This window comes from Orycteropus afer, unplaced genomic scaffold, assembly GCF_000298275.1.
Source record: "Orycteropus afer afer isolate SDZICR_OR568_19922 unplaced genomic scaffold, OryAfe1.0 scaffold00024, whole genome shotgun sequence".
NCBI lineage: Eukaryota > Metazoa > Chordata > Mammalia > Tubulidentata > Orycteropodidae > Orycteropus > Orycteropus afer.
In genome coordinates this window covers 18468567-18481100 of record NW_006921611.1, presented here as the reverse complement: position 1 = coordinate 18481100, position 12534 = coordinate 18468567, and positions in this window count along the sequence as shown.

Genomic DNA, 12534 nt, shown 5'->3' with positions numbered 1-12534 from the left:
CTACAGGGTCCATCCAAAAAACAAACCTGATGCCATCAAGTTGATTCTGACTCACAGAGTTTCCAACGCTGAAATCTTTACAGACTTCTTTACAGAAGCAAACTGCCACATCTTTCTTCTGTAGAGTTTGGGTTCAGACTGCCAACCTTTCATTTAGCAGCCCAGCACCTAATCCACTGCACAAACAGGTCTTCTATAGGCTCTGTGGTTGGCTTGAAAGGCAGAGGGACCAGGTAAGCAAGAGAGACATTTGATACCCAGTCCCCATTAGTCCCATATTCCAGAAAGGTTCTGCAGGTTTCAAGTTAACTGAAGCCATGCCCCTCTACCCACAAAGACAGATTGACACACAGACACATATGCACGTGTGCACACACACACACACAACCTACTCTGTGTTTGTTGGTGTTAGAAACTAGCCAGTGAAATTCCAGAGGAGGGTGGGGAGGGCCAGAATAGCAGATTGTTGAGACTCTAATTACATATCTTTGAGGTGGATATTTAGTTAAACCACAGACTTGGAACAACATAAAACAGCCTCATCCGTTCATTATGCAAAGGAATTGCTCATTTATGGAGTTTGGATTACAGTAGAGCGCTTATAAAGCAAAAAAGATGGTGCTTTATCGAATCTCATAAGTACCAGCACATTCTCTTGTGAAGAGCACACCTGTTGGAGGGAGCCTAACGAACGCAATTTGTTCACTTCCCCATCCACAGAGTGTTGGCTCCACAAATGCCACTGCGGCTCCCATCTCCAGGGGTAATGAAGAAGGGCAGGAGCCAAAAAAGCCCTCTGAGACAACAGCTGCCTATAAAAATTCTAGGATCATGTGGAAAGCAGTACACAGAAGAGCCATTTATTATGAGCAAGAAGTCATGTAAATGTTGGGGTCATACTGGGGACAAAGGACCAACAGCCTGTCTTATGCACTGTTGAAGTCAGGTGTCTAAGATTCAAGGAATTTCCTAGGACCAGGATCGCTTCTTTCAAAAAAAAAAAAAAAAAAAACAAAACCTGAATCTAACTCACCTTCATTTCTAAGATTTGATTATCCACTTTCCTTTTCATTTACATTATAACTAACTTTGAGATTAATTAATTCACTAAAAGAACATTTCCCCAAGTGTATTCTGTGGGATACTAATTTATCCATTACCACTGAGTCCTTTCCAACACTTATCAACCTTATAGGACACAATAGAAATTCCCCATGGGGTTTCCAAGGCTGTAATCTTTATGAAAGCAGACTACCACATCCTTTCCTGCAGTGCAGCTACTGAGTTCCAACTGACTTTTCAGTTAGCAGCTGAGCACTTAACCACGGTGCCACTAGGGCTCCTTAATACTAATGTACAAAAGAAAAATAAATAATTGGTGGCCAAAACAATTGGGAAATACTGCAAGATAAATTCACACACTGCAGCACCCCCAGACTTATAGTGAACATTAATATTAATAGATTAAAGGCTCTGAGAAGTCCTGCAATAAAGAAATTTGTTTAATTTCAACTCAGTGTTTCTAAAATTCAAATAATCAAGAAACCAGTTCTTGCCTTTGTTTTTCTTTGCAAAACAGCTATTATCATCTTGAAGAACAAGTGTTTTACAGAATAAGCTTAAATTTAAAAATTGTCAGTAATTTTTCAAGACATATTCCTTAATTTTTAAGGCACTCTGCTGGTACAGTGGTCAAGGCATTTGGCTGCTAACCAAAAGTTCAGTGTTTAGAAGCCCCCAGATGCTTCATGACAGAAAGATGAAGCAGTCTGTTTCTATAAAGATTTACAGGCTTGGAAGCCATAAGGGGTCACTATGAGTTGGAATTAACTTGACGGCAGTGAGAGAGAACAGTTCCTTGGTCTTTAGTTTTAACCCAGCCTGTTAAAGTTCTGTATGATATAATTTTCTCCTAATCCTCTAATTAGGAGCTCTGGTGGCACAGTGCCTAAGGCATCTGACTGCTAACCAGAAGGTTGGTGGTTCAAACTCACCAGCCACTCAGTAGAAGCAAGACTGGACAATCTACTTCTGTAAAGATTTACCACCTCGGGAACCCAATGGGAGTCGCTATCAATCTGAATTGACTCCACCGCAGTGGGTTTGCTTTGTTTTGGTTTTAATCCTATAATAAACCAAAACCAAACCAAACTCACTGCCCTCCAGTCATCTCTCCGACCCATAGCAACCCCTTCTTGGGTTTCCAAGGCAATATCACTACTGAAGTAGACTGCCCAACCTTCTTTCCATGGAGTGGCTGGTGAGTTTGAACCACCAGCCTTCTGGTTAGCAGTCAAATGCCTTAGGCACTACACCACCAGAGCTCCTAATCCTCTAATAAGGGGATGTTTTATTTACTCATAAAGAGATTTCAATACCAGTTTTTATGAAGGATACCACAGAATTCTTCAACTGATGATTCTCTGGAACCTAAAAAGTCATGATTTGACACTCAGAGGGGGAGATGTAATCAGAGTGCTCAGGTCAGGGGCCTCAGCCACACCTGGTTTCCAAAGAAAGAACTTCCTGATTGTGTATTTTAAAAAACAATGGTGAAACTAAAAATTGCCCCAAAGCCCATCAACAGATAAATAGATATGCAAATGAAAGTATATTCATACAATGGAACACTTGTTGTTAGTTGATATTTCACTTTCTCCAATTCTTGGAGACCTACATCTCACAGAACAAAATGTTGCCATTGCTAAGTGTGAGTCTATTGTTGCAGCTGTTGTGTCAATTTCCCTTGTTTTTATTGACCCTGTACTTTACCAACTTTTTGGTCTTTCCTGATAATGTGTCCAAAGTAAGTGAGCCAGAGTCTCACCATTCTCACTTTTAAGGAGCATTTTTGTTTGTTTGTTTATTTTTTGTTTTTTATTTCTTCTAATATGGATTTGTTCCTTCCTCCAGCAGTACACTGTAGATTCAATATTCTCCAACACCACAACTCCAATGCATCAACTCTTCTTTTGCCTTCCTTTTTTATTGCCCTGCTTTTGTATGCATATGATGCAATTGAAAAGAACATAGAATAGTACTCAGCAATAAAAAAGGAGTCAGCTGTTGATACAGACAACAGCACAAGTTATCTCAAAAGCATGAGAGAATGAAGCAGGACAAAGAGTACATACTGCATGATTGGCTTATATAAAATTCTAGAAACTGCAAACCGATCTATAGTGACAGCAGAGCTTGGCAGTGGGTAGAGGAGGGAAAGATTGCAAAGAGGTACTGGAAAATGTTAATCCCATGTTCAGGGTGATTTTTAAGGCACCAAAGTATGCTTTCAAAGAGCACTCATTTGGCTACAAGCTCATAGTAGGGAAAGGAGTGTTTTCATTTTTGAAATCTTCTCATTCTGAACTACGTTTATAATATCACTTGACCAGTTGCCTCCAAATCAATTACAACTGAAGGCAAACCCATGTGTGTCAGAGTAGAACTGTGCTCTATAGGGTTTTCAACACCAGGTCTCTCTTCTAAGGCATCTCTTGTAAACATGAACCGTCAACCTTTCTATTGGCAGCCAGGCATTAACCATGTATACCATCCAGGGACTCTATAACACAGGTAACCCCTGATTTACGACTTATTCTACAATAAACCACACCTACAACTGTCCATGGGTTTGTTTGTTAATTTGTTTGTACATCTTATCGTTAATAAGAAGCTCTGGTGCCATAGTGCTTAAGGTATTAAGCTGCTAACCAAAAGGTATGCAGTTCGAACCCACCAGCTGCTCATAAGATGAGACAGTCTGCTTCCGCAAAGATATACTGTCTTGGAAACCCATTGGGGGTCGCTGTGAGTTGGAATCGACTCATGGCAGTGAGTTTGGTTTTGGATCGTTAGTAATTTGCACTGAGTAATATGCTGATGTTATTACTCTCAGATGTTCACTAGCAGATGTTCAATTTCTGATTTACTTTACAAAACACTGTCATATGGATTTAGTTTTCTAAACTTAAATCAGGGGCTACAGATGCTTGAAAACATGGACCCAAACACTGATAGCTTTGCTAACAGGCAGATTTGGGAAGCAGTGATGTTACTGAAAAATATATGAATCAAAAAAGAGAAAGGCCATACGGACAACACTCACTAATTTTCGGATTAGAAACACCATCCTCATCACCAGGAATAATCCAGATGATCCAGAAACTTCCACAAGTGAAGTTATTACTACAACTGACAAAATACCAACATCATCCACCATTATCATGGGAATAAATTTTTATGATTTGTGTATAATGTATGCACGTACTAAAATATATCTGTAACTTTATATGTAATGTTTCTAACCCCTAAAGACAAATAAAGTTCAGATTTATAAAGATACTGATAATAAAAGGCAATAATAATGAAAACTAAAAAACAAAATAGGTATCTACTTACATCAGCACCAACTTAACAGCAGAGTCAGAGCTATCAGATCAGAACCTCATTATAAGTCGGGAACTACCCATATAATAGCCACCATGTACTGACCCCAAAAGGAATTGTGGTAGCACAGCATGTTTGGCTGCTAATCAGAAGGTCAGTGGTTCACACCCACCAGCTATTCTGTAGGAAGACAATGATGACCTCTACTTCTGTAAAGATTTACAACCTTGGAAACCCCATGCAGGTAGCTGAGTTAGAATTACTCCATGGCAGTGTTGTGTGTTTGTGTGTGTGTGTGTGTTTTTGTTGTTGTTTCATTTTGTTTAATGTACTGGGTCCCAGCGGCAAGATCTCTAATCTCCATGATAATAGTTAACATACACAGAGAATTTACTAAGTGCCATGATTCTTAGCAGGAGTTCTGGTGGTATAGTGCCTAAGGCATTTGACTGCTAACCAAAAGACTGGCGGTTCAAACCCACCAGCCACTCCTCAGAAGGAAGGTTGGGCAATCTACTTCTGTAGTGATACTGCCTCGGAAATCCAGGGAGGGGTCACTATGAGTCAGATCCAACTCGAGGCCAGTGAGTTTGGTCTATTTGGATGATTCTTAGCACTTTCCAAACAAAAAACCAAACTCCCTGCTGACTCATAGTACCCCTCCTTGGGTTTCTGAGGCAGTATCTCTACAGAAGTAGATTTCCCAGTTTTCATTCCAAGGAGTGGCTGGTGACTTTGAACTGCCAGCCTCCTGGTTAGCAGTCAAATGCCTTAGGCACTATACCACCAGAGCCCCTTAGCACTTTAACATGTATTAATTTATTTAATCCTCCCAATAAGCTGACAACTCCCTAACTCCCAAACCCATGCTCTTCCTCCAGCACCAAGCTGCATTAAATGAAACTTATGATGAACATGGCACTTTAAACTATCCCTCCCCTACCCCTACTGAATGTCTATGAAGTATTTAAAGCTCAGTAGGAATTTGAAATTGTCCACCTAGGCCAGCAATGGAGTAACCACAAAAGACAGCTGCTAGCCAATTAGCTGGGAACCTCTCAAAGACATATCTTTAAATGTGCCTACAAATGGAGACAAGGAATGGTCAGTTCAGCCATTCAATGACTGCTGTGGTTTCAGAACAGGGATATCCTACAGATGTACATGAGCAGGCTCCACAGGTTGATATGCAGAAGTGGAGCAAACTTCTCTGGCATGATGTGGCTAAGGGACAAGAATGGGGCCAAAGAGGAAGCAAGCAGCTGCTCAGGCCATCCATATGCATGACTTAGATTTGAAAGACTGGTGGTTGGATCCCAGCAGCACTAGTTCACCACTCATTATCATGCTGGGAGACTGTAGGTAGTAATTAAGGATTATCCAATGGCAGGGAAAAAAAGCCAAGAAAGTGTCTCAGTTGGATGCTCAGATGCTCACAGGGATTGTAGATGAGGTGAGGGCAATATTTTACAGGGCATTTGGAGATAGAAAATGCTTGGGGGAGACATAGAGGATTTAAAAAGGAACTGGAATTTCCTTTGGCTCTGCCACTCCCTTTGTAATGATAGCTCTTATTTGAGAAAAGGCATATCTGAAGGACTCAGGATCTGGAGAGGCTTTATTTTGAGGTTACGCCACGGCTATCGGACCAAGTCTCTAAAGGTGCCTGAATACCATGCACTCTTGCCTATTTGGTTCATTTCAGTTTTAAGGAACAGCAAAGAGCACTAACTAGAGACTTGAGAACTGGAGACCCAGTGACAGTTGTACCACTGCCTTGCTAAGTGACTTTGGATAAATCCTTTAACCTCACTGTGTCTTAGATTTCACATTTCTCAAATAAGGATAATCATAGGTGTTTTATCCTTCTCCATGTGCCATGGTGAGTCTCAAATAGGATAGTGCACAGAAAAGCATAATTTCTGTGGTGTGGACAGAAAACAACTGTGACTAACAAACAGTCAACAGGACTCACTCATCCACCAGCTAACTAGCTATGAGTAATTGAGAAAGTCATCACAAACTTTAATAGTCACCTATAGTCTTGAATCATGGGTTGTGTTTTTATTTGTTTACAAATCTGACCAAAGTGATGGACATTTCCCCAGAAAGAAAATGCTCAAAGAAACAATAAATTTTGTGTAAGATTTCAGAAGCTTCCTCTTTCTCTAGGTCTATCTGTGGGCCTCTAGCAAGTCCACCAACCCCCCAGATTGGAATTGCCTGGCCTAAAGAGTTATTTTTTTATTTATCATCATCATTGTCATCATGATTATTATAATAGTGCACATGGTATAAATTATTTTTCAAGCAGTATTTAAGGGTAGTCTGCTGTCACACTCTGCAGTAACCTCTCAAGCATATTCTAGGCTATAGTTTGTTTTTCTCCTGTTTATCTTTCCATATGTTCCCATCTACTTCCTGTCTTTCAGAAATGCATCTAAGTCCTTAGACATTGAAGGCCATCTCTGCTCTTCACAGCACAGGTATGGGTTTATTCCCTTTTTAGATCTTTGCTGTCATTTCTGTGGGAGGGGAGGCAAATGTGAATCCAGACTCAAACCTGAAGCTCCTAATTTCAACCATCCATTCATTCATTCATTCATTTATGAACATTTTATTGTGAAAGATTACATAGCAAATTAGTTTTCCAATCAATAATCAGTACACAAAATTGTTCCACTCCATCAGTTATAATCCCTGCAACTTGTCAGCAGTCTTTCCATTTCTACCTTGGGCTCCCCATTTCCATTCATTCAGTTTCCCTGTCTCTTCTCTCCTTCTCATCTTTGATTCTGGACAAATGTTGCCCTTTTGGTCTCATATAATTGATTGTTCTATGGAACACATTCTTTCTGGGTGTTATTGTTTATTTTATAGGCCCATCTCTTATTTGGCTGAAAGGTAACCTCTGGGAGTATCTTCAGTTTCAAGTTAGAAGGTTGTCATAGAGCAATAGTCTCAGGGGTTCCTCTAGTCTCTTTCAGACCAGTAAGTCTAGTCTTCTCTTTTCTTTTTTTAAATTTTGTGCTACATATTTTACCTATTCTAACATATATCTTCTACTGTGGTCCTGGTCAGAGTGGTCAGTGGTGGTAGCTGAACACCATCTAGTCCTTCTGGTCTCAATTAGAGAAAGCTGTGGTTCATGTGCACCTTTAGTCCTTGAACTAAGTGCTTCCTTGTGTTTTCAGTTTACTTCATTCTCCTTTGCTCCAGATGAGAAGAAATCAATAGTTGCTTCTTCGATGGCCACTAACAAACTTTTAAGATACCAGATGTTACTTCCTAAGCTACCATGTAAAACATTATCTTTATGAACTGTGTTTTGCTAATTGACCTAGATGTGCCCTGAGACTATGATCCTAAGCCTTCAAGTCCATTAGTTCAGTCCCAATGTCTAAGTAGTTTCTATAACTCTGTGTTCCATTATATATATACACATACATATATATGTATAAATATATATTATATTTATGTACACACATATAGTGAGAATACGTGCAGCATTTACAAATATGTATCCACAACCATACCTCTATATGTATGCAAGTTTACCCCTATATGATATCACTCACCTATTTAACATACATATTTACCTATGTATCTAGTAAAAAATTATTAATTATTACCATTGTTGCAGATTATATATGTTATAGTATTTACTATAGTTGCCCTTTATTGTTGCACACCTCTCAGTGTCTTCCTTTGCCTTGGTCATGTTGTGTTGACATCCTCCATATTGTATATTGCCTTTTTATTCACCAGAATTAGCACTTGTATACTATCTAGTTAGTAATTTTCTCTCCCTTTCCCTCTCATCCCTGGAAACCATCAAATAATGTTTATTTCTGTGTATAAACCTTTCCTTGATTTTTTATAATAGTCGTCTTGCAAAAGAGGTGTAGGGAGGCAGCACCTGACCTCCTCTAACTTCACAAGGGGGAAGGAGGATCCAGACAACGTTAACAGCCTAAGTTTGATTGCTGTGAGGTGGAGGTCAGACATGTCACCACTCTCCAAGCCTTTTTGCCAATTCTGACACCAACCATCCCTCCCATGGCACTCTCTTCTTCTCTGCTGGATTCAATAATTCATTGCAATAGCCATACAGAACTCACAGACAATACTCACAATTATGGAGTTTATTAGGGAAGTAACAGGTTACAACTCAGGATCAGAAAACAACTCAGGATACAGTTCTTCAGTCAGGACAGCTTCTTCTCAGCTGTGTCACAGACATCCTTGTCTCTGGCCTCAGCCTCTATCCTGCTCAAGAAAATGTTACAAAGCTCTCTTAGCTCTCACAATAGGGCCCAGAGAGCCATCGCACTCCACCAGCAAACTTCCTGCCCAAAGGCACTCAGCTTTCTTGCTCCATGGGCCAGGAAGCCCACTGTGTCTCTTGCTGTCTTCTGGGTTGGTGCATGTGGGCTCTACTCCTGGTTCTTCTTTCTTGATGGTAGTGAGAGCCCCCTTTCTGCCTGTGGGATGGATCATTATAAGCTTAGCAGGCGGCAAAACTGACCAATACCCACATTAGGGTTCCATACATCTTATTCCCATGGTGCCACTGCCACAAGTGTCCCACATACCTTATTTACATTATTAGCAAGGTATCCAATCCCCTTGGTGGGCCACAAGCACCTTACAGTTGCATAGTCCTACCCAGTCACCTGGTGGGAGTCACAAAGACCATGGCTAAAAGGGCTGTATTAAGTAATTCATTGCACAGCAGGTCTCATACAACATTTATCCTTTGTGATTAACTTATTTCATTCAGCCGATTCATCCATGTTATCAGATGTTTCACAGATTTGTCATTATTCTTAATTGTTGAATTGAATCCCACTGTATGTATGTACAACAGTTTGTTTATTCATTCATCCACTGATAGACACTAAGATTATTTCCATCTTTTTGCCATTGTGAATAATGCTGCAATTAACATGGATGTGCATATGTCTACTAGTGTTGGAGCTCTTATTTCTCTAGGATATACACCTAAAAGGGGATTGCTGGATTGTATGGTATTTCTATTTCTAGCTTCTAAGGAAGCACCATACTATTTTCCATAGTGGTGGTACCATTTTGCAGTCCCATCAGCAGTGATAAGAGTTTCAATCTCCCCATAGCCTCATCAGCATTTGTTCTGTTTTTTGATCAGTGCTGTTATTGCTGGGGGAGATAGCATTTCATTGTAGTTTTGATTTGCATCTCTCTAATGACAACAAATGGCTAATGATTGAGAGCATCTTTTCATGTGTTTGTCAGCTGCCTGAATGTCTTTGATGAAGTGTCTGTTCTCATCCTTGCCCTTTTTTTAATTGGATTACTTGTCTTTTTGTTGTTAAAATGTTGAAGTTTTTTATAAATTTTAGAAATTACACCCTCGTCTGATACATCATTGCCAAAAATTTTTCCCAGTTGGTAGTTTCTCTTTTTACTCTTTTGATGAGCATAAATGTTTATTTTTAGGAGGTCCCAATGATCTAGTTTATATTCTACTGTTTGTGCATATTTAGTTATGTTTGATAGTCTATTCATGCCATAAATTAAGGCCCCTGGGTTGTCTCTATGTTTATTCTCTGAACTATTTTGTTTTAGGTTTTACAGTTAAGTCTTTGATCTATTTTGAGTTCATTTTTTGTGTAAGATGTGAGGTACAGATCTTGTTTCAATTTTCTGCAAATGGATATCCACTATTGTCAGCATCATCCACTAAAGAGACTCTCTCTTCCTCATTTAGTGGACTTGAATTCTTTGTCGATGATCAGCTGTCCATAGGTGGATGGATTCACTTCTCTGTTGTTCCTAATTCCTTTCAGATAATGCTAAGGGACCTGCCTGTTCTATTGCTAATGGGCCACATGGGAAGTACTTCTCTGAACTGCTTTTGCAGTGTCATGTCAGACTATCTACTCAATTGCCCATCAGCAACCCTAGTATCCCTGTGAGGCAGGACCCCAGCCATCATGGCCCAGTGCAGGAGCAGGAACACAACAGCAACAGCACAGGTCTCCAACGATCCATTAGAAAGATGTCTCAGCATCCAAGAGGACCTTCTCAGTAGTCTGCACATCCCTCCTATGGCAGAAATGTTGGAACACTGCATGGGGAGGCTGCCTTATGTTTGCTGTTTGAGCATGGGTGTGCACCCATTATATGTTAGGGTATATGAGTTTGCACACAACAGAAGTACTACAGCATGGAGGCTAATAAAAAAGATTCCAGACACATTGACTAGCTCTGTGACTTTAAATAAATTTCCTAACTCTTCAATACCTCAGCTTCATCAAATGGGGAAATAATAGTATTCACCTCACATGGCTGCTATAAAGTAAAATGGGTCAATGCATGTGAGGTGCTTAGAACACTATCTGGTAGACATAATAAGCACTCAATAAATGTTAAGTTATTATCAATGTTACATGTGCATTTGAAGATGGAGATATAGGAATGATGGAAGGCGAGTAATATATAAGTTCACATGTGCACCCATTGCAGTTGAGTTGGTTCTGGCTGATAGCTACCCTAGAGGACAGGGTAGAATGCACCACTGGGTTTCCAAGGCTGTAATCTTTACTGAAGCAAACTGCCACATATTTCTCTTGCAAAGCAGCTGGTAGTTTCAGACTACTGACTTTTCAGTTAGCAGCAGAGCACTTAACCAAAGCACCACCAGGGCTCATTTCACATGCGCACATTGAGGAGTATTTATACCCAAACACTAAGGCAGTAACAATTCAATGCATACCATACACTTAAAGTGTCACAAAGGCCAACTCTGTCTTTGGAGCCAGGGACTCCTGTGTCTCGATCTGTGAGGATAATTGCAAAGGGCTGTGCAGGCCATGTCATTAGCACACTTGAAACAGAAGTTATCACAGAAGGCAGATGGACAAACGCCTACTTTGAGGGCAAGTGTAGACTTGGGGCACTGTGGACAGGATCCAGGAGTCTGCCCCTCAGGCCCAACCACCCTCATAATTAAGCTTTCACTTGGTGCTTTGCACACATTATCTTTTGATTCACACAGCCACCCAGTGCAGAAAGCTGGACGGGGACTACCAGTACCAGTTGCCTAGCTGCACTGGATTCTGACTCATGACAACCCCATGTGTGTCAGTGTAGAACTGTGCTCCATAGGGTTTTCAATGGCTGGTTTTTGGGAAGTAGATCACTAGGCCTTCCTTCTGAGGTACTTCTGGGTGGACTTGAACCTCTAATCTTTTGGTTACCAGCCAAGTGTGTTAACTGGTATTAACTGTTTGCACCACCCAAGGGGGCAGGGAACAACTCACTGCCATGGAGTGAAATCTGACTCATAGTGACCCACTTTAGGTTTCCAAGGCAGTAAATCTTTGCAGAAGTAGATTGTCCCATCTTCCTTACACATAGCGGCTGGTGAGTTGGAACCACAAACCTTCTGGTTAGCAGTCAAATGCCTTAGGCACTGCACTACCAGATCTCCTTACACAATTAATAGTAGAGTATAGACCAGAATTTACCCTCTCTGATCCCTACTTCAGAGTGCTTTACCACCACTTCAAATCATCCTCGAAGCTCATGAACTGGGTCAGTCTGTGATGGGGGTTAGGGGGTAGGAAGTGTAGGTGTGGGTAGAAGCACAAAATGACTTAAAAGAAAGTGAGGAATCCTAAGTTATTACCTCTAGAAAGTCAATTTACCTCTCAGAGCCTCGGTTTCTTCATATGCAAAATGATACAACTATGCCTTAGGCTCCTAACTAGTGAAAATGTTATATTTTCCTTCCTGGTATCTCCCCTACCTAGCCTAACAATAGTAAACATTCAGCAAAGGCTGTTGAATTGAGTGATGGGTAGAAATGTAATGGGATTTGTTCTTCTCTAGGGACATAGTGCCTAAGGCACTTGACTGCTAACTAGAAGGCTGGCAGTTCAAACCCACCAGCCACTCCTCGGAAGGAAAATGGGGCAATCTACTTCCATAGTGATACTGCCTCTGAAACCCAAGGAGGGGTCGCTATGAGTTGGGTCCAACTCGATGGCACATAACAACAACAACAACAACAGGGACTCCATGACGCATAACAACAATGACACAACAGTTCAAATGGTTCACATGTGGTTAAAGTACTCATCTGTTAACCAAAAGGTTGGAGGT